General features: G+C 36.2%; 1 protein-coding gene across 14 annotated transcripts in view; it reads left to right on the top strand.

Moving 5' to 3' along the window:
* BBX (BBX high mobility group box domain containing) overlaps window positions 1-23,855 on the top strand; it is a 291,684-nt gene that overhangs the window by 127,680 nt on the left and 140,149 nt on the right. For 2 of the 14 annotated variants that reach the window (XM_082626010.1, XM_082626018.1), the window contains exon 3: window positions 21,914-22,031. The exons of the other annotated variants lie outside the window; for them this stretch is intronic. The gene's annotated coding sequence lies outside the window, so the exon portion shown is untranslated. The remainder of the gene's footprint in view (window positions 1-21,913; window positions 22,032-23,855) is intronic. 14 annotated transcript variants of the gene reach the window in all.

The raw sequence follows: 23,855 nt of genomic DNA, 5'->3' as shown, positions 1-23,855 counted from the left end.
CACATTGTAAAAATAAATGCCATTTAGCTTGTGTGTTTACTAGGATATTGAAACAACAACAAAATCTTACTGCCAGTGAGAAGATTGGGTTTTAGTTACGTTTCCTCCTTTCTGTGCTATCCTTTAAGGCACAACGAAGTTAGAAATATAAATTCTGGATTTACAAATGCCAGTTAGGATACAGTTGATTATGGTTTTACTGGGTCAGCAGAATAGACTACAGAATATTTGAATATCTATACTGAAATGTCAAATACGTTCTCGATTACTAATCCTAAAGGCAATTGAGTATAGTGAGATACAAAGAAAATTAACTTTGTGGCAGTATTCTTAGTTTTCTGAATATGAATACATATATAGAAAGTAAAGCAGGACCTTTTATATTACCTATTCAGAAAACTAAATCATTAATCAGTAGTTGTTGGCAGTCTTGACTTAAGTAGCCATCTCATCTATGATCTCTAAATGTTAATCAGATTATTTTAATACAATATTTTTATTGACTGTAAGCAGAAATTGACAAAAAATGCTGATAAAATTTAAGAAGACCGAGACTTTATACTTCTAGCATAACTATATATTCATCTTAAATACAGTATTAACTAACAGAAAATCGTCATACAAAATCAGGAGTAATTTAGGAAACAAATTTTGGAAAATGTTACCGAGCAGAATGATGCCAGGCTTCAGTAAATCTGGGAAACATGCTATTTTAGTTAGCTTAGGCAAAGTTTTGTTTAATTATCCAGAGAATCCCCAAGTCTTAGTGGTTTATAGCAGGAAAAGTTTCTTTCTCGCTCATTTTCATGTTCTTGATGAATTTGCTGCCACTCTGCTCCATATCCTCTTCATTCCTGAACCAAAGCTGAGGGACAACCTCTCTGGGATTCTTAAGTCTTGTGGCAAAAGGAGAAAGGAATGATGGTGGAATCTGGGCTCTTTAAACTGCTGCTGAGAGGTGGTATATGTCACTACCTCTTATATTTCACTGGCTAAAGCATGTCACATGGCCAACTCATGTCATTGGATAGGAGTGGCCTTTTAAGAGAGGAGGGGTAGGGGAAGGCTGATAGGGAGGCATAATGCATATTTTAAGTATAATATCTACATAATCCTGTCTAGGGTTCTTCTAGACAGACAGAATGCACCTAGTATGTTAAGCTTCCAGGAAGTCCTGTAGTAAATGAATCTGTTTAACATGGAAAGTTATTTGGCTATGAATCCTCTTGTAGTTACGTGGAACACATTGAGCTTTGAAACCCTGTGACAAGTTTTAAGGAATGAGGAGTTGATACAATTCAAGAGTCTCATTAAGTTTTGAACATTATCACTTTTCCACTATGCAATAAGTGGAAATACAGTCTATTTTAAACTTACTTACCTTATTGTTTTATAAGTTGTTTTAAAATGAATGAAAATTACTGCAGACTGGACCCTCTGTGGTTTGCATACAGAGTTAGAGAAGGGAAATAATGATTCTCATAATAACTTCTTACCTATGTTTACTAAGTTAAGAACTTTTGACAGATGTTATCTAATTGGATATAGAGGAAGAGCATGAGAAAATGGGTACTTTGCTTTTTCCGGTAGTAATACAATAATTTTACCATGTAATGGTAACCAAATGCTTCTACTTAAGATCAATTTAAGGAATCATTCTAGAGAGAAAAAATGCAGATACTATAGGGTGGTTAACAATTGAATCCCATGGGTTTTCTGATGTACTTCACTCGAAGTCGTATTCAATATATAGTGATTGCATTATTCTCTCCTAAGTTTTCTAGAAAATTGCTAGGCATTATGAACTCAACCAATGTTGATTTGATTAATCCCACAGGTTTTATAAAACATTGCTACCAGACCTGTGTGGACTAAGATGATTTAAATATCAAGGAGTATATAAACAGTGCTTTGTTTGATAGTTCATAGTTCTTTAAGATTGGGGAAAAGGAACATTCTTAGACATCTGTGGATTCAGAGAAACTTAGGCATAAACCGTAGTTCTGGAACTTTTAAATTGAAAGAATTTGGGTGTTTATGTAACCTCTCTGAAATTTTGTTTTCTCATCTTAATATCAGATAACAATCTCTACCTCATGGAATTCTGATAAATAAGGGAATTATGTTGAGTGTTGATACACTGCCTGGCACATGGGATGCAGTCAAGAAATGGTAGTTAAGAAAAATATGATCATAGTTCAATAATCTTGAATGCACTATAGTATACCTTTATTACAGTGTATGTATGTCTAAACTGTGTTTGCATATTTATATTTACACACACATACTTTGAGTTTTAACAAATTGTCCTGAATGCATAAGAGCCTATATATTCTACAGTTACCATTGAAAGAGTGAATCCTGTAGAAATACTAGTCACCCTATGATCTAATAAATCACTTCTTGCCACTGAGAACATAGAAATCCTAAGGACAGAGTGATTGCCAAAGGTGGATATATGGCCTTGACTCTGGATATTAATGAGGTCAGCATCAAAGAAATCAAATTTTATATAATCTCGATGCACAAGGTACAAGAACAGGAGACAGTGCCACAGAAATTTTCTTCACCATGTAGAGCAAATGTTGTTTGGTTTCAAAAGAATCAGCATTTCTATTTCAAGATTTTTATGCTGCTGTTTTCCAGTGAGGGTGAGATTATTTAGATTCCTTCGAGGACTTCTCTGTTGGCATTGTCCCCTTGCACTCAGAATCAGGAGAACAGAGGATATCTCTTAGGGGTTCAAAGCTTTATGCTATTTCCAAATGACAATTTAATGTAGAACAACACACACATATATAAATAATTTTGGAGTGAATTATTCTTCAGATTGCTCCAGGCACTTCTCTTCATAAACGAATCACTGTTGCAACAACTATCAGTTACATACTCAGCTGGATTTTTTGTGTGTTTGTTTATTTGGCTGTGCTGGGTCTTAGTTGCGGCACGTGGGATCTTCGTTGGTGCATACAGTATCTTTTAGTTGCGGCATGCGGACTCTTGGTTGCGGCACGAGAACTCGTAGTTGCGACATGCATGTGGGATCTAGTTCCCTGACCAGGGATCAAACCTGGGCTCTCTACACTGGGAGCAGAGAGTCTTAACCACTGGACCACCAGGGAAGTCCCCTCATCTGGATTATTGATAGAGTAAAACTATTTCAAAAATAGAATCTTTTAATTTTTAGAGATTATATAGTCTGCTTGGGCTGCCATAACAAAATACCACAGACTGGGTGGCTGAAACAGCAGATATTTTTTAACAGTTCTGGAGGCTAAAAGTCCATGATAAAGATGCTGACAAATTCTGTCTCTGGTGTGGTTGCTCTTCCTGGCATATGGACAGTTGCCTTCTTGCTGTGTCCTCACATGACCTTTTGTGTGTGTGTGTGTGTGTGTGTGTGTGTGTGTAGAAAGTGTGCTCTGGTTTCTTCCCCTTCTTAAAAGGACACCAGTTCTATCAGATAATGGCCCCACCCTAATGACCTTACTTAACTTTTACATACTTCTAGGGTCTATCTCCAAGTATAATCACATTGGGCTTTGAGGTTTCATCATATGAATTTGAGGGCAACCAGTTCAGTTCATCCCAGAGGTAATGGTTTTTCTGTGCCAAAGAGTGAAGTGAAAGTTAAAAAAAAAAACAACTTTCTATGTTATTTAATCTATAAACAAGAAAATGTGGTTTATTATAGTCATCTAAGACTAAAAATATCTTTGGATCTTTGAGATGGGAGGCATTTGAAATTACTGAATTCATATTTCTTCCACTTTGAAGTCACTGTGCATGAAAAAGTGTCTTTCAAGTGAAGGGATCAAATCTAAGAACTTGAAAATTAGAGTGTTTTGTATGATGGAGGAATTACATCATTGTAAAAATTGATTTCCATGTGTATTCATTGTTATCTAGGAATGGAATGTATTTGAAAATTAGGTTGAGGAATAAGATGATTACTCTTTTGAGTTGTATCTGTTTCTGCTTACTATAATCGAGCCAATTCACATTTTTTCAAGGCTATATTCTTTTACTTTGTGAATCAGTGTGAATTCAACAGGGAAATGGCATACTCTTAAAGATTCTGGAAAACAGAAAGAAGAGATTGTTTATTTGAAATAAAGCCAGCAGAAGCCATGGAGTCCTAAATCTGCTATTCTACCTGTTTATTTTCCTGCCTCCCTCTCTCTCTTTTTTTATCCACTTTTTTCTTCCTCCTCCTTTCCCTTCTTTCCTCTGATATCAGCTCTTGAGCTAGGTAATCATTGTATTTCTCGAGTATGATAGTCTAAGTGCAATTCTTTGAACATTTGTATAGTACTTCTTTCTACTACACAATAGGAACTTTTTCTATTAGGTAAGTCAGTTGATGGGTGTTTGAGATTACTGATGGGTAATAGCATTGATGGAGGCTCAGCTTAACTCTTCGTTTTATCTTTAAACTTTTTCTAATATGTGTGTTCTGTGTCACTAGAATAATTTCAGTTTCTGGTGATTTGATGCCTTTACAAAAACAAAACATACTCCAAAGGAAACAAACCTTTGAGACATGTACCTTTGTATAAAATAACTTTAAATTGATTTGTAATTTTTTTTCTCATCTTGTGTGTTTATAGACTAAAGGATAAGCTCTTGAGAACTGATCTAATTTTGTGGATGACAGTTTAATTGGTTGAAAATTATTTTAACTCATTTATCTACCTTTTTTAAAAATTTTATTTTACTTTTTTATACAGCAGGTTCTTATTAGTTATCTATTTTATACATATTAGTGTATATATGTCAAGCCCAATCTTCCAATTCATCCCCCCACACACACCACCCCCCACCCCCCGCTTTCCCCCTTTGGTGTGCATCCTTTTGTTCTGTACATCTGTGTCTCTATTTCTGCCTTGCAAACCGGTTCATCTATACCGTTTTTCTAGATTCCACATATATGCGTTAATATACGATATTTGTTTTTCTCTTTCTGACTTACTTCACTCTGTATGACAGTCTCTAGGTCCATCCACGTCTCTGCAAATGACCCAATGTTGTTCCTTTTTACGGCTGAGTAATATTCCATTGTATATATGTACCACATCTTCTTTATTGATTCATCTGTCAATGGGCATTTAGGTTGCTTCCATGACCTGGCTATTGTAAATAGTGCTGCATTGAACATTGGGGTGCATGTGTCTTTTTGAATTATGGTTTTCTCTGGGTATATGCCCAGTAGTGGGATTGCTGGGTCATATGGTAATTCTATTTGTAGTTTTTTAAGGAACCTCCATACTGTTCTCCATAGTGGCTGTATCAATTTACATTCCCATCAACAGTGCAAGAGGAATCCCTTTTCTCCATACCCTCTGCAGCATTTGTTGTTTGCGATTTTCTGATGATGCAGATTCTAACCAGTGTGATGTGATACCTCATTGTAGTTTTGATTTGCATTTCTCTAATAATGATAGTGATGTTGAGCAGCTTTTCATGTGCTTCTTGGCCATCTGTATGTCTTCTTTGGAGAAATGTCTGTTTAGGTCTTCTGCCCATTTTTGGATTGGGTCATTTTTTTTAATATTGAGCTGCATGAGCTGTTTATACTTTTTGGAGATTAATCCTTTGTTGATTCGTTTGCAAATATTTTCTCCCATTCTGAGGATTGTCTTTTCATCTTGTTTACAGTTTCCTTTGCTGTGCAGAAGCTTTGAAGTTTCATTAGGTCCCATTTGTTTATTTTCGTTTTTATTTCCATTACTCTAGGAGGTAGGCCAAAAAAGGTCTTGCTGTGATTTATGTCAAAGAGTGTCCTTCCTATGTTTTCCTCTAAGAATTTTATAGTGTCCGGTCTTACATTTAGGTCTTTAATTCATTTTGAATTTATTTTTGTGTGTGGTGTTAGGGAGTGTTCTAATTTCATTCTTTTACATGTGGCTGCCCAGTTTTCCCCATACCACTTTTGAAGAGACTGTTTCTTCTCCATTGTATATCCTTGCCTCCTTTGTCATAGATTAGTTGACCATACGTGCGTGGGTTTATCTCTGGGCTTTCTATCCTGTTCCATTGATCTGTATTTCTATTTTTGTGCCAGTACTATATTGTCTTGATTACTGTAGCTTTGTAGTATAGTCTGAAGTCAGGGAGTCTGATTCCTCCAGCTCTGTTTTTTTCCCTCAAGACTGCTTTGGCTATCCAGGGTCTTTTGTGTCTCCATACAAATTTTGAAAATTTTTTGTTCTAGTTCTGTAAAAAATGCCATTGGTAATTTGATAGGGATTGCATTGAATTTGTAGATGGCTTTGGGTAGTGTAGTCATTTTCACAATATTGATTCTTCCAATCCAAGAACATGGTATATCTCTCCATCTGTTTGTGTCATCTTTGATTTTTTTTATCAGTGTCTTATAGTTCTCTGAGTACAGGTCTTTTACCTCCTTAAGTAGGTTTATTGCTAGGTATTTTATTCTTTTTGTTGCAGTGGTGAATGGGATTGTTTCCTTAATTTCTCTTTCTGATCTTTCGTTGTTAGTGTATAGGAATGCAAGAGAGTTCTGTGTATTAATTTTGTATCTTGCAACTTTACCAAATTCATTGATTAGCTCTAGTGGTTTTCTGGTGGCATCTTTAGGATTATTTATATATAGTGTATTTATAGTGTCATCTGCAAACAGTGACAGTTTTACTTCTTCTTTTCCAATTTGTATTCCTTTTATTTTTCTTCTCTGATTGTTGTGGCTAGAATGTCTAAAACTATGTTGAATAATAGTGGTGAGAGTGGACATCCTTGTCTTGTTCCTGATCTTAGAGGAAATGCTTTCAGTTTTTCACCATTGAGAATGATGTTTGCTGTGGGTTTGTCATATATGACCTTTATTATGCTGAGGTAGTTTCCCTCTATGGCCATTTTCTGGAGAGTTTTTATCATGAATGGATGTTGAATTTTGTCAAAAGCTTTTTCTGCATCTATTGAGGTGATCATATGGTTTTTCTTCAATTTGTTACTATGGTGTATCACATTGATTGATTTGCATATATTGAAGAATCCTTGCATCCCTGGGATAAATCCCACTTGATCATGGTGTATGATCCTTTTAATGTGTTGTTGGATATTGTTTGCTAGTATTTTGTTGAGGATTTTTGCATCTATATTCATCAGTGATATTGGTGTGTAATTTTCTTTTATTGTAGTATCTTTGGTTTTGGTATCAGGGTGACAGTGACCTTGTAGAATGAGTTGGGGAGTGTTCCTTCCTCTGCAATTTTTGGAAGAGTTTGAGAGTTTGGATGTTAGCTCTTCTCTAAATGTTTGATAGAGTTCGCCTGTGAAGCCTTCTGGTCCTGGACTTTTGTTTGTTGGAAGATTTTTAATCACAGTTTCAATTTCATTACTTGTGATTGATCTGTTCATATTTTCTGTTTCTTCCTGGTTCAGTCTTGGAAGGTTATACTTTTCTAAAACTTTGTCCATTTCTTCCAGGTTATCCATTTTATTGGCAAAGAGTTGCTTATAGTAGTCTCTTAGGATGCTCTGTATTTCTGCTGTGTCCATTGTAACTTCTCCTTTTTCATTTCTAATTTTGTTGACTTGAGTTCTCTCCCTCCTTTCTTGATGAGTCTGGCTAAAGGTTTATCAATTTTGTTTGTCTTCTCAGAGAACTGGCTTTTAGTTTTATTGATCTTTGCTGTTGTTTTCTTTGTTTCTATTTCATTTATTTCTGCTCTGATCTTCATGATTTCTTTCCTTCTGCTAACTCTGGGTTTTGTTGGTTCTTCTTTCCTTAGTTCCTTTAGGTGTAACGTTACACTGTTATTTCAGATTTTTCTTGTTTCTTGAGGTAGTATTCTATTGCTATAAACTTCCTTCTTAGAACTGGTTTTGCTGTATCCCATAGGTTTTGGATCATCATGTTTTCGTTGTCATTTGTCTCTAGGTATTTTTTGATTTCCTCTTTGATTTCTTCAGTGGTCTCTTGGTTATTTAGTAACGTATTGTTTAGCCTCCATGTGTTTGTGTTTTTTATGTGTTTTTCCCTGTAATTTATTTCTAATTTTATATATTGTGGTTGGAAAAGATGCTTGATATGATTTCAATTTTCTTAAATTTACTGAGGCTTGGGTTGTGATCCAAGATATGACCTATCCTGGAGAATGTTCCGTGTGTACCTGAGAAGAAAGTGTAATCTGCTGTTTTTGGATGGAATGTCCTATAAATATCAATTAAATCTATCTGGTCTGTTGTGTCATTTAAAGCTTTTATTTCCTTATTAATTTTCTGTCTGGATGATCTGTCCATTGGTGTAAGTGAGGTGTTAAAGTCCCCCACTATTACTGTGTTACTGTCGATTTCCTCTTTTATAGCTGTTAGCATTTGTCTTATGTTTTTAGGTGCTCCTATGTTGGGTACATATATATTTATAACTGTTATATCTTCTTCTTGGATTGGTCCCTTAATCATTATGTAGTGTCCTTCCTTGTCTCTTGTAACATTCTTTATTTTAAAGTCTATTTCATCTGATACGAGTATTGCTACTCCAGCATCCTTTTGATTTCCATTTGCATGGAATATCTTTTTCCATCCCCTCACTTTCAGTCTGTGTGTGTCCCTAGGTCTGAAGTGGGTCTCTTGTAGACAACATATATATATGGGTCTTGTTTTTGTATCCATTCCGCCAGTCTGTGTCTTTTGGATGGAGCATTTAATCCATTTACATTTAAAGTAATTATCCATATGTGTGTTCCTATTACCATTTTCTTAAGTGTTTTGAGTTTGCTTTTGTAGGTCCTTTCCTTCTCTTGTGTTTCCCACTTAGAGAAGTTCCTTTAGCATTTATTGTAGAGCTGGTTTGGTGATGCTGAATTCACTTAGCTTTTACTTCTCTGTAAAGCTTTTGATTTCTCTGTCGAATCTGAATGAGATCCTTGCTAGGTAGAGTAGTCTTGGTTTTAGGTTCTTCCCTTTCATCACTTTAAATATATTGTGCCACTCCCTTCTGGCTTGTAGAGATTCTGCTGAGAAATCAGCTGTTAACCTTATGGGAGTTCCCTTGCATGTTATTTGTTATTTTTCCCTTGTTGCTTTTAATAATTTTTCTCTGTCTTTAATTTTTGTTAGTTTGATTACTGTGTTTCTCGGTGTGTTTCTCCTTGGGTTTATCCTGCCTGGGACTCGGCACTTCCTGGATTTGTGTGGCTATTTCCTTTCCCATGTTAGGGAAGTTTTTGACTATAATCTCTTCAAATATTTTCTCGGGTCCTTTCTCTCTTCTCCTTCTGGTACCCCTATAATGCGAATGTAGTTGCATTTAATATTGTCCCAGAGGTCTCTTAATATTGTTCCATACCAGTGAATTCCACCATTCTGTCCTCAAGGTCAGTTATCCATTCTTATGCCTCAGTTATTCTGCTATTGAATCCTTCTAGTGTATTTTTCATTTTAGTTATTGTATTGTTCATCTCTGTTTATTTGTTCTTTAATTCTTCTAGATGTTTGTTCTTTAATTCTTCTAGGTGTTTGTTAAACATTTCTTGCATCTTTTGATCTTTGCCTCCATTTTCTTTCTGAAGTCCTGGATCATCTTCACTATTATTATTGTGAGTTCTTTTTCTGGAAGGTTGCCTATCTCCACTTCATTTAATTGTTTTTCTGGGTTTTATCTTGCTCCTTCATCTGTTACATAGCTGTCTGCCTTTTCATTTTATCTGTCTTTCTGTGAATGTGGTTTTCGTTCCACAGGCTGCAGGACTGTAGTTCTTCTTGGTTCTACTGTCTGCCCTCTGGTGGATGAGGCTATTTAAGAGCCTTGTGCAAGCTTTCTGATGGGAGGGACTGATGGTGGGTAGAGTTGGGTGTTGCTCTGGTGGGCTGAGCTCAGTAAAGCTTTAATCTGCTTGTCTGCTGATGGGTGTGGCTGGGTTCCCTCCCTGTTGGTTGTTTGGCCTGAGGCAACCCAGCACAGGATGCTGCAGGCTCTTTGGTGGGCCTAATGGCAGACTCTGGGAGGGCTCATGCCAAGGAGTATTTCCCGGAACTTCTGCTGCCAGTGTCCTTGTCCCCACAGTGAGCCACGGCCATCCCCCGCCTCTGCAGGAGACCCTCCAACACTAGCAGGTAGGCCTGGTTCAGTCTCCTATGGGGTCACTGCTCCTTCCTCTGGGTCCTGATGTGCACACTACTTTGTGTGTGCCCTCCAAGAGTGGAGTCTCTGTTTCCCCCAGTCCTGTCAAAGTCCTGCAGTCAAATCCCGCTAGCCTTCAAAGTCTGATTCTCTAGGAATTCCTTCTCCCGTTCCTGGACCCCCATTTGGGAAGCCTGACGTGGGACTCAGAACTGTCACTCCAGTCGGTGGACTTCTGTGGTATAAGTGTTCTGCAGTTTTTGAGTCATCCACCCAGCCGTTATGGGATTTGATTTTATTGTGATTGTGCCCCTTCTACCGTCTCATTGTGGCTTGTCCTTTGTCTTTGGATGTGGGGTATCTTTTTTGGTGAGTTCCAGTGTCTTCCTGTTGATGACTCTTCAGCACTTAGTCGTGATTCTGGTGCTCTTGCAAGATGAAATGATAGCGGTCCTTCTAGTCCGCTGTCTTGAACCAATCTCCTTATCTGCTTTTGATTTCGGTTTCCCTCTAAAGCTATTTACAGAATGACTGAAACTCAAGCCTTGTATATGATAAGCTTTAGCAATGTATTTCTTCTGTAGACAGTAGGATCAGTCTACTGATATTGAATTTACTAGTTAAGGACAGTACAAATAAAGTCAGACATAAAGGTGATGGATAAATTATTTTTATTCTGAAGTCCATATTCCCTCTGATCTCTATTACAGAGAATTGTGTTTCTCCAGGAAAAGAAATGGATCAAATGGAGTAAAATTTCTCATAACATTTCAGTCAGAATTTCCATACATTTTAATGTAAAATATGTACTGCATTTACTGGATATTCTGTACATACACAGATAAGTATAAATGTATACGAGTATATACATGTAATTTTTTTCAGGTAACCTCTTGAAGAAGCCAAGAGACTTAAGTTTACATTAGAGAGTCTAGTTTGTTGATGGCTATATACTCCAAACGTAGAAACAGTGTCTGGCATGTGGAACTTGTTTAGTGAACATTTGGTGAATTGGTAATACAGGAGTTCACGTTTATTAATCATGTATTCCATTGACTTTTATGTTAATAAACATCCCCAGGTCTACCTGGAGATAGTTGTTCTTCCCAATCTGAGTTCAGGGAGGGGAGTGTTCCTTAAAAATACATCTTTCTGTGCCTTTAAGTTGCAGTTAGTCCTATAATCAATAAATGTTAGTAAGCTTAAGAACTTAAAATAAAGGACTTACCTGGTGGCGCAGTGGTTAAGAATCTGCCTGCCAGTGCAGGGGACACGGGTTTGAACCCTGGTCTGGGAAGATCCCACATGCTGCAGAGCAACTAAGCTGGTGTGCCACAGCTACTGAGCCTGCACTCTAGAGCCTGTGTGCCACAACTACTGAGCCCGCACAACACAACTACTGAAGCCCGTGTGCCCAGGGCCTGTGCTCCGCAGCAAGAGATGCCAGTGCAATGAGAAGCCTGCGCACCGCAACAAAGAGTAGCTCCTGCTCACCGCAACTAGAGAAAGCCCGCGCGCAGCAAAGAAGATCCAATGCAGCCAAAAATAAATGAATACATAAATTTATTTTAAAAATTAAAAAAGAAAAAAAGAACTTAAAATGAGAAGCAAAAAATTTCTGGGTAGCTGTTGGCTCATTTGTAGTGTACATTGAGTCAGCAGGGGTTTATTAAAGAGTTGTGAGCCTTCTGCCAAGAACTTCCCTAACACTCCATCAGTGGCCCTGTGAGTGGAGTGACTGTTAAGGTTCTGAGATTTAAGCAAGGCAGACTGGTTCAGGCTGGGCCTAAAGAGATGCTATATGGTACCTGGATTCAGTTAATATATAACCGAAAGGTTGACTAAAGTCCACATTTAGATGTTTTCTTCTAGGGGTACTATTTTTAGGATATTTCCATATTCAAATTGATCTATAAAGATGTTAGAGAAGAGCATTGTGTTTTGGTTTTATAGACTTTTATAATTTGCTTAATTTGTTCTGCCTCTGCCATGGTTATATTACTGTTCTTAAAAAGTAGATGAGGTATCTAATTATTTCAGTGTTTCCTTAACTTTTATTGTAAAGTCATTTATTACCAAGCATCTCTTTGAGGCCGAAGTATTCCTCTTCAGGAATGTAATGTTTTAAGGTGTTGAGTTATCATAGGCACATACAGTGTACAGGTTTCTTGAAAGAGCCAGCTAGATGGGGAGGAACTGGCTTCTGAATAAGGCTTAAATCATAAGAAGATACCACTTATGTGGTGAACAGCAAGCATTCTTAGTTTTCTTTTTTTTTTTTTTTTTTTTTTTGCGGTACGCGGGCCTCTCGCTGCTGTGGCCTCTCCCGTTGTGGAGCACAGGCTCCAGACGCGCAGGCTCAGCGGCAATGGCTCATGGGCCCAGCCGCTCTGCGGCATGTGGGATCTTCCCGGACTGGGGCACGAACCCGTGTCCCCTGCATCGGCAGGCGGACTCTCAACCACTGTGCCACCAGGGAAGCCCAAAAGCATTCTTAGTTTTGCCACACTAATTAGAAGATTAGAGAGAGTGAAACCTACAGAATGTGAGATGTATCCATGTGCAGAGGAGTATATGTCCATCTGTCTATCCAGGCAGCACCCAGATGGACACAAATTGAAACTGAACCATGCCCTTAATATTGTTTTTGAATATCTGCTATGTTTTCAGCTTTGTTAGAGTTGCCATGTCATCAAATGGGTGTATTATATAAAGAGAAGATAGAGAAAAGTTTGAAATCAGCAGCCACTGTTAATCCCCTGTTTAAATCCCAAACCTCTTCCTATAGCAGTCATTTTGTCCTGCCATTTGATGACGCATACAGTTCATCTTTCAGTTCATTTGGTGAAACGAATACTTAAAGGAATGATAGTTTTCAAGTTCGAAGGTTTAGTTTTTCCTAACATAATGGGTGTTGCTTTTCCTTATTATTCACTGAGAGTTTCACTTTTTAGAGAACATAAGATAAATCTATCTTGTTGATGGTAAAGGTGTCCCAGTTATGTCTCTTTTTTATGAATTTTTACCTAATCATCAAAGACATAGAATTTTTAACGATTACTTCTATTATTATAAACTATTCCATACATTAGAGTTTATAATGTGCCTGTGAAAAATATTTTAGAACTTTTACTTCCTAATGCTTATAAACATTCTTATTCTTGCCTCTAGATTGTCAACTGCATAATGATCACTGTTGCGTCCTGGAGATTCCTATGAATAGGTAGAAACTTAAAGATTTCCTTATAGAAGACACATTTAAATGGATCATTTTTTTCAGCTGTAATTTGATCTCAGAAGCATAGGCTGTGGAGGGAGATGGACTCTACACAAGACTACATCTAACTCAGTTGTTTACTGATTGGGCTGTGAGAAAGTTACTTAACTTCATCTGTGAAATGGGGTGAATACTGACCATGTAAGGTTCTTAAGAGGATTAAAAGTGCTGCAGGGTACACTGCAACTCAGCACATTGGCAGGGTTGCTAAGAAAACGTTTGTACTCACAATGACAGTGGGTCAAAAGTGCCCTTTGACTTTTTTTTTTTACTGCTTTAACTGTTCCTTGAAATGGAATTTCAAGCATGTTATTGTCTCTATTCAAAACAAGGGAAATGTCATTATACTGCACATCTTATATTAAAAGTCTATAGAATACAGGATTGGCTTGCTTTAAGCCATTAGGAAAGAATAACATTTATTCTTTATATTGTTAGATATCTTAAAATATTTTCTATACAATCATAATAATAGATGTTTGAGTTTAATTATACTTTGCCCAATTTAACTTTGCAATTTTATTAAAGCATAATCAAAGCTCAAATATATGAAAGTATTAGGACATAAGTCATCTATCATTCAGTGGATTATAGTTATTTCAGGAATATTATCACCTCATACTGTTGGTATTAACAAAATTATCACTTCAAACAACAAGTAAATTATTTAAGCATAATAGTACATTTTTATAATTACACAATTTTCTTCAAAGACCATAATTATTTTAACAAAACAAGGAGCTATATTATAAATTCTTAATGAATTTTAAAGTATGAGAGCTATTTTTGTCAATTGATTATCTCAACCTGATAACTATAAAAAATTTAAAAAATTTTAAACAGCTGTGAACTCATGACCTTAGTCTGTTATTCCATAACTAGAAAAGCAAAATTTCCCTTCATTTTAGGTTATTGGCTTAGCATTTCACAATGAATTGATTCAAGAGAAGAAAGTATTTTTATTTCTAATAATTTTCATGCACATGAGCACGAAGCAGTACACCTTTGTCCTTTGTCCCTAGTAACTTTTATTTATTAATTTTGAATATCTCTAGTGTATCTAAACTGGTTTTGAAGATAATTTAGGACCATCTATGAAAATACCTTGGTTCCTTCAAAAAGCCGCTCTTTAAGTTAGCACGTATGTATTAGGTGTTTGTGATCTTTTTATAGCAATTTTGCCTTTTCCTAGTCAAATATGTGAACTTTCTAACCATAACAACTATGGATTTTATAGACTTTAGTTATATATTTTTTCAATTATTAGTGTATTGTATATTGAAATTCTAAACCTTTCTGGCCCACCTATAAGAGTGAGGAGTGTTGGCACTCTTTCTCCAGCTCTTGTGTTCCTTTTTAGAACCTGAACTCCCTATAGTAATCTCATTGGAAAAATGTTTTATTTAAAGATAGAGTAGGGCTTCCCTGGTGGCGCAGTGGTTGAGAGTCCGCCTGCTGATGCAGGGGACACAGGTTCGTGCCCTGGTCCGGGAAGATCCCACATGCCGCAGAGCGGTGGGGCCCGTGAGCCATGGCCACTGAGCCTGCGCGTCTGTGCTCCGCGACGGGAGAGGCCACAACAGTGAGAGGCCCGCATACCGCAAAAAAAAAAAAAAAAAAGATAATGTAATATACTTTCTGCTCCTCTATTTGTTTATCTGATAAATGTTTACTATGTGCAAAGTGTTGGACACTGTCAAGGTCACGATGTGATAATAGAAGGCAAACTAATTAAGTAGAATAAAGGTAGATAAATAAACCTCATTAAGAGTTCTGAGGAAGATCTAAAATCCCAGGTAGGAATATCAGGGAAGACTACACAGAGGAGTAAATACAGAAGTGTGGAGAAGGCGAATACAGGCATACCTCATTTTATTGTGCTTTGCAGATATTGCATATTTTACAGATTGAAGGTGAGACAACCCTATGTCAAGTAAGTTTATCAGCATCATTTTTTTCCAACAGCATTTGCCCACTTTGTGTCTCTTTGTCACATTTTTGTAATTCTTGCAATATTTCAAACTTTTCCATTATTATTATATTCATCATAATGATCTGTGGTCAGTGATCTTTGATGTTATTATTACAAAAAGTTTATGACTTGTTGAAGGCTTAGATGATGGTTAGCATTTTTTAGCCATAAAAAATATTAAGGCATGTACATTTTTTTAGGCGTAATGCTGTTGCACACTTAATAGACTACAGTATAGTGTAAACATACTTTTATATTCACTGGGAAACCAAAAAATTTGTGCAACTTGCTTTATTATGTTGATATTTGCTGTATTCAGGTGGACTGGATCCAAATCCACAATATCTTCGAGGAATGCCTATAGACTCCTTTTGCCATTTGGATGGGATGTTTGTGAGGGTAAAATGGGAAATTTTGGTCGCAAGCTAGATGTAAGAGGGTCTTAAAAGTCACAGTGAGTTTACTTTTTTTTTCTTAAAGGCAGATAAACCACTGAAAATTTTTGAGTAGACAATATAAATGGGATGGATTGGAAGGGAAAAGAGGTAGGCATTGGAAAGTTTGGTTTGGGGGGCTTTAGCATACATATCCTAGGTAAGAAGAAATTTGTTTTTCTAATAGGATTTGAGAGTTGTAAATAGGACCATCGTGGGAGACATTATGAAGGTTATACCCTGTCTGGATGTATCTTAAAATATTTTGGATTGAGGTATCCAACTCACAAAATCAAATAAATCTTCTCCCAGTTTGCAAGGCAAAAATTAATGGATACTCACTTTTAAGGATTCCTTCAATGATTTTCTCAAATGTCTGATGGCTACTACTATTTAGCCTGTGTGTGTCTGTTTCTGTGTGTTTTTAGTGATTGTAAATTTAGCTTTCACTCTGTTTCTCAAAGAATACAAATCCTGTCTTATCACTTGAACCAAACTACTAATGTGTAGAATTTAGCAGCAGATTGAACTTGTGTTGGGGATGTAGAAGGAATCATAAGAGGGAAGGAAGTGGTGGGGGTGTGTTGAAAAGGAAGTCAGAGGTAGGTTTTTAATTTAAGTGTAGATGTTTAGATAATCCTAATACCAGATGTAGAGAGATAGTAGTAGAAACTGATTTATGGGAGGGGAAGGTGAAGTTTGGGATGGATTGGATTTGAAATGCAGAGAGTATCCATCTGATTATGTATAGGATGCGTTTATGAATTTGATGTGAGTTTGGAAGAGATTCCAGTTGAAGATGGGTATAGCTTAGGAGAGGGGTGGAGCTGAAACTTTGAAAATTGGTGAAAGTAGAAAATATGGCTAAGACAGAACCTCTGACAAAACCTACCTACTTGTTAAGAGACGTCTAAAGGAAAGAAGAACAGTCAGGTCTTTGGTGGGAAGAGCAATATAGTGCTAAGGAAGATGGGAGAGTTTTCAAGAAAAGTAGAGACATTTAATGCTTAAAAAAGGTGTTTGGGGAGACTTCCCTGGCGGTCCAGAGGTTAAGACTTTGCTTTCCAGTGCAGGGGGTGCAGGTTCGATCCCTGGTCAGGGAGCTAAGATCCCACATGCCATGTGGCCAAAAAACCAAAACATAAAACAGAAGCAGTATTGTAACAAATTCAATAAAGACTTTTAAAAAAATGGTCCACATCCCCCCAAAAAATCTTTTAAAAAAGTTAAAGGGTGTTTGGGTTAGGTGATCCATGGGTCCCTTGGAGAAAGCAGTTTTTAAAATAATTAATTCATTTTATTGAAGTATAGTTGATTTACAACATTATATTGTACAACATAGTGATTCAGTATTTTATACATTATACTCCATTCGAATTTATCTTAAAATATTAGCTATATTCCCTGTGCTGTACAATATATTCTTGTAGCTTGTTTATTTTATACATAATATTTGTACCTCTTAATCCCCTACCCTTACCTTGCCCCTCCTCCCCCTTTCCCTCTCACCAGTGGTAACCACTAGTTTGTTCTCTGTATTTGTAATTATGTTTCTGTTTTGTCATATTCATTTATACTCATTTGTTTTATTTTTTAAATTTCACATAGAAGTGATAATATACAATATTTATCTTTCTCTGTCTGACTTATTTCACTAAGCATAATACTCTCTAGGTCCATCCATGTTGTTACAAATGGCAGAATTTCATTCTTTTTTTATGGCTGAATAGTATTCCAATGTGTGTGTGTGTGTTGTGTGTGTGTGTGTGTGTACACACATATATATATACACACATATATACCACATCTTCTTTATTCCTTCATCTGTTGATGGACTCTTAGGTTGCTTTCATATCTTGGCTATTATAAATAATGCTGCTATGAACATTGGGGTGCAGATATCTTTTTGAATTAGTGTTTTTATTTTCTTGGGATGTATACTCAGGAGTGGAATTGCTGGGTCATATGGTAGTTCTATTTTTAGTCTTTTGAGGAACGTTCATACTGTTTTCTGTAGTGGCTGCACCAATTTGCACTCCCACTAACAGTGTACCAGGGTTCCTTTTTGTCCATATCCTCGCCAACATTTGTTATTTGTAGACTTTTTGGTGATAGCCATTCTGATATTGTGTTTTGATTTACATTTGGAGAAGCAGTTTTTGTAGATAGTCAGGGAAGAAGCCAAGTTGTATATATGTTTTCAATATTCCCCCTTTCATTTCCACTTTCTTGATTCTATTTTTTCTTTTTTTTTTTTTTTTTGCGTATGCGGGCCTCTCACTGCTGTGGCCTCTCCCGTTGCGGAGCACAGGCTCCGGACGCGCAGGCTCCGGATGCGCAGGCTCAGCGGCCATGGCTCACGGGCCCAGCCGCTCCGCGGCATATGGGATCCTCCCAGACCGGGGCACGAACCCGTATCCCCTGCATCGGCAGGCGGACTCTCAACCACTGCGCCACCAGGGAGGCCCTCTTGATTCTATTTTTAGCTGAAACTGTGTTGAGCCACTGTCTTCGTGGAGTAATCTATAATGACTCAAAGCCACTCCCTGGGAGCATAGAACTCATCTTCGATAAATATAGTTTTAATATTCTTTTCTTTAAATGTGTTACCTAAGACTGTTTCAAATCAGATCTTATCCAGATGCTAATATTATTTCCTCAGATACACCAAGTGTGACTTTCTTTAAAATATCATCAGCAAACATACTTCCTAAATGCCTCACCCGTAGGACTTACATTTATTATAATTGACATTACAGAGGGATAAGTGAATTCCCTGTCATTGCCAGTTCTTCTTTTACTCTAAGTACACTGGTACTTTTAGAAAGGCCTACTGTTTTAATAAAGATCCTGTAGAAAGCTCTTGGGATTAGTAGGGCCACCTGCATATGAAATTTCTAGGTTAGAATCAGATACATAGCCACTTTTGTTTCCATCTGCAGACAATAGTTGTAAGGGTATAAAAGACTCGCCCTAAGTAGTAATAATGATTATAATTTTAAAGAACTGCAGTAGTTATTATTTTCATTTCATGTGCTAATTTCTGTATGTGTGTGTGTGCTTATTTTTTTTTCTTATCTTCACAATGACTCTTAGATGTAGGTATCATTACTCTTATATTATATATATGAGAGAACTGAGGCTCAGAACATTTAAATAAATTGTCTGAGCTTCTTGAGTAATTGAAGACAGAGCCAGGATTCAAATCAGCTCTTTCTGACTTTCAAAGACCATGTTCTCTACATGGCCCATGCAGGTTAATGATGTAAATATTTGAAATTTGAGCTTTAACAACCTTGATGGCAACTACTTGGTACAGTAGAGCCCAGTTGGAGCCCAATGCCTTATTACTTTCTTACCTTTTCCTTCCAACTAGGGATGAATAGTTTCATTTGCTTAAACATATCGCCATTCTCTACTGTTGATTGTCAGGCTCTCTTCTGTATATTTAATTCCCTTATTTATTTAATCTTCACATCAACTATTTGAAAGATAGATGTATTTCCCCCTCAATGTTTTATTTTGAAACTTCAAACATATAACATATGTTTATACTCACCACCTAGATTTAACCATTAACATTTTACTATACTTATTTTATTACATACCTATAATCTGTGCATCCATCATCAGTTCAATTTCTTTTTGATGCATTTAAAAGACATCACTGCAAATCCCCTAATTACTTCAGCATGTATATTATTGATTGTAGCTCAGTATTTATGTACAAGTATTTTCTTTTGATGTAAAATTTACATTCAGTGAAATACACAAATCTTAAATATATATTTTCTGGATTTTGATAATCTCATATATGTACCTGTATAACCCAAATACTTATGAAGATATAAAACATTACTATTGGTAGGTGTCTCTCTTTACTCCCATTTTGTACCTGAGGAAACTGAAACACAGAGCAATTAAGTAATCTTCCCTAGGTCATACTGCTAATAGGGGCAGAGCTGCAAGCTCTGGCAGTCTGGCTGTAGGGTTTGTGCTCTTAGCCACACCACCATACTGCCTGTGGGTTATCCTCACATGTTCAGGTATCCTTTTACATTCATGTGTACAAATGTAATTTTGTTTTTAACATAAGTGTGTAGACACAGAAGTAGTATGCTTAGGATTAGTGAGTGTAGAAGTGCTGTTCTAGAGATACATTGGCTTCTTACAAGAAGTTTATGGCAAGAGAAACTAAGAGGGAAAGAAGTACCCTTCGTCAGAATACTATGGTGAATCTCTGTGTAATAATTGTGTCTTAACTGGCATCCTTGATTAATGTTTCCACATATAAAGTGACAATTTTTTAAAGACAACACTGAGGTTCAGAAGAATCCTAAAGTGCCACTTGAAACAGTTAAAGGTAAATAATGTTCAGGATAGTTTTGTATTAAGCATATTTTGGCTCTGTTATAGTTATTAGAAAATTGTTCATCTATGCGTGGTATATGTAGTACCACTTGCCTTGATACCTCAGACTCCAAAATAATATAATTAAACCAATTTGGGATTTATAGTTGTGAAATTTGTAAAGTTTTTAGCAAAGAAACTGAATGTAATTCTTTGGCCTTTCCAAATAAATTGCATAAAAATATGAATAAAGATTGGAATAAATGATATAAATTTTTTTTGTTTGTAATACTTAGGTGTACCATCCTTATGAGAAGAAATTGTGTTATCTTTCCTGCATTGTGTTCATACAACAAGCCATATCTTAAATTTGACCAGTTCCCTTTGTTCACTATTCAGTTATAAAAAAGCACTGTCATATGTATTTTTAAAAAAACCCTAAGTATTGCTCAAAAAGCTATTAAAAAACACATGTAGTTAACAGAACCTAGCCAGTCGCTAGAGGGCAGAACAGTACTATACTTTAGGCCTGATTTGACAATTTAAAAGATTGCTGAACATGGGAAAATATTGATACACAATTGAATAGAAATTTCTTTGTGGTCTTATTGTCTTGCTGTGAAATCCACTCACATGCTTATTACACTTATATCAAAGGAGCTTTTCTGACAATTACAGAAAATTGATTACAATTGATTGCTTCTAAAAGGGCATGATTATTTAAGAGAGCATCTGAATTCCTCAAGAGAAAATACTAATGGTTACAAAGAGTGGTGCATTAAATCATTGCTACTATATGTAGTACCCTTAAATAGAATTGCAGTATAGACTTTAGGTACGACATTATGAGAGAACATGTTTGAGACAGGTTTACTAGTACTTAGATGGAAGAACTCATTGAAATGTGGAGCTTTTGATCTTTCAGCTGAAATTTGTTGAATCACCAAAACTTTGAAATTACAGTTGCAAAAGCAATGAACTAACTCTAGCTCCTTTTTTTAAAATGTTAACATTTTGTCAAGTGCATGTTTATGTAATTTCCTTTCTGTTTGAAATTTTCTGTCATTCTGATATAGTTTTATTCTGCTTTATTTTTTTCTGATAGATTTTTTAAAATAAATGAAGCTCTGAAGTAAAGTATCCTAGTGAGTAACCTCAGCAGTTCATTGTCTGAACAGATAGAAAGTTTTATCTTGAATGTGTAGTTTGAACTTTATTTTATAAAAACAATTTGGATTTATATATGATTCATTTCTAATAGAGAACATAGGACATCAGAAAAAGCACTGGAGTTTGGAATCAGAAGATTTGGGGCCCCAATTATCATATTCTTGCTTGTGACCTTGGGCAAGTCACATTACCTCTCTGAAGTAACCAGTTTCTAAACTGAAGAATTAGAAAAATATTTCCTTATTTACAGCTGGGTTAATATGAGAATCATGTTTGTATCTGTGTGTAGGTCTCCAAAGATGCTACCACATAAAGATGAATTTTAATAGATAAAGTTACAAGCTCAGAAAAACCTTAGAAGTAACTTTGAAGTGGTCAGTTATATCATAAATTTAGTTAACATGAATGTACCTATTATAGGAGTCAATATTACCAAAAATGTGGTTTCCAACCTAAAACCCAAGTTTGGATTGCTGACCTCTTCCCTGTCTCTGAGTGTCTCTCGTAACTCCTGACTCTTTGACTCCTCTCACTCTGTTCTGTCCTCTGTTTATTTCCATGTTCCCTCTCTCTGTGTTTCTCCTGACTGTCTTTGGTCTCTCTCTGTGTTTTTCTTGTCCCAGGCACCCTCAGGAAGACCCCAAGCCTCTAACGGTACCTGGTATCATCTCCAGCATGTTTGTAGATGTGGAGGAGTCACTGGGACATTGAGAAATACCAGAGGCGAATTGTTCCGCTGTAGTAAGTCAATCAGCATTTATTAAGTGACTACTGTTTACGGAGCACAGTTGATGGTGCTTTGGGCAAAGAAGAATGAGTTAGGGCATAGCTCAGAAGAAATAAACTTGTAAACACTTTTCAGTGGCTCTTGCAGGCTGGACACACATACAGATGAAAACAACACCGAAGTACAAGGCTGACAAATAATTATATAAGTGAGTTGTGTTGTATGTGTGCCGAAGAGGCCCAGAGTTAATGGAGTAGAGAAAAGCAGGTGGTATTAATCAGGTTTCCTGCATGAGTTTAAAATTAGGTTTTGAAGTATTATTGGAAGAAAGGTGAGGAAAAAGAGGGTGGAAGTGAGTAATTTCTCACTTGGCAAGCCTGTTTGCTTGCTTGCGAGTGAGTCCCCTGATGGGAGGGCAGTGAAATGAGAATGCTGTGTTTCAGCCTACCAGCAGCTAACTTTCCTTAAACTTCCAGTCTTAGAGAAAGTCAAGTTATGAAAAGAAGTACAGCCAAATTGAGAATTTCCATAAACATACTTGCATCTGTTGCCAGTTTTAGAATTTATAGAGTTTAACAGTAAAGTGTGATTATGAAGTAATAATGAGGTACTGTGACATAAAGTTAATACAAACTGTCAATATTAGAATATGATCTAGGGATGCATTATAAATGCTAAGATGAACTAAAATAGTAAACTTCAGTATAACAAGTCAGTTATGTGTTTATGTTGGAAATTTATCTGTGCTGTTGTATTTTAGATAGTCCTACCTACGGACGCACCATGGTTTTCAGAGTTGAATATGGTTTGAATTCTACTGCTGCTAACTATGTAATGTTGGGCAATCTACGTAACAGACATCTCAGTTTCCTCCTATGTGAACTAAAAATGAAAATGTTTACCTCAGAGAGTTGCTTTGTGAATTAAAAGAGATAATTTTATAAAGTCCTGAGTGTGTGCTAGGTACTTGTTACTTGCAGATACTTAAAATGTACCTTTAAAATAGTTTGTTAAATATAGTGTTATTTCTGAGAGCTTTTTAGAAATAGAAGTAACCCCATAGTCTTTAGAAAATGCTATATATACAAGGAGTATTTATAACATGTGAATAAGATACAAAGAATAACATTAACATGAATAACTGAGTACCTACCACTAACTTAGGAAATAGAGCTATGCCTGGCCCAGATTCCATCACCTCTCTTTAACTACCACCACAATCCTGAGGGTTGAGTTTATTAATTCCATGTTTTCCTTTATAGTTTTTTCCCACGTTTTATGTATCCCCTACGTTGTTTTGCTTGTTTTTGAATTTTATATAAATAATATACTATATGTTTTCTTTTGCAACACCTATTTTGCCACTCAGCGTGTTTGAGAGATTCATCCTTGCTTATATCTGTAATTCATTTATGATCACAGTAATTCATTTATGATTTCATTGTATGAAAATACCACAATTTATTTATCCACTTTCTTTTGTTGGCTATTTAGATTGTCTCCAGTTTTGTTATGGGAGATAAAACTGCAAAGGAAAAAGTCTTGAGAGTCCTATTCATGCCTCTTTATGCACATACTATTTCTCTAGGATGTATGTTCATGGGTAGAAATGCTAGGTCAATCCAACCTGAAACTCTGTAGGATCATGGCAAATGGATTTACATAGAACTTGTTACATCTTAATCCTCCCTCTAGCCGAGTATAAGTGTTCTCATTCTGTATCTCTTATATAGTTCTTTAAAATGACTAGATTTTTAAAAAATTAATTTTGTAAGTTGCCTGTAACACCATTTTAGCAATAATCCTGATGACCTTTTTAAAATTAGTTTTATCCTTTG

This window comes from Mesoplodon mirus, assembly GCF_964341445.2.
Source record: "Mesoplodon mirus genome assembly, chromosome: 6".
Taxonomy (NCBI): domain Eukaryota; kingdom Metazoa; phylum Chordata; class Mammalia; order Artiodactyla; family Ziphiidae; genus Mesoplodon; species Mesoplodon mirus.
Note: the sequence above shows the minus strand (reverse complement) of the source record. Positions and strands in the feature narration are given on the sequence as shown.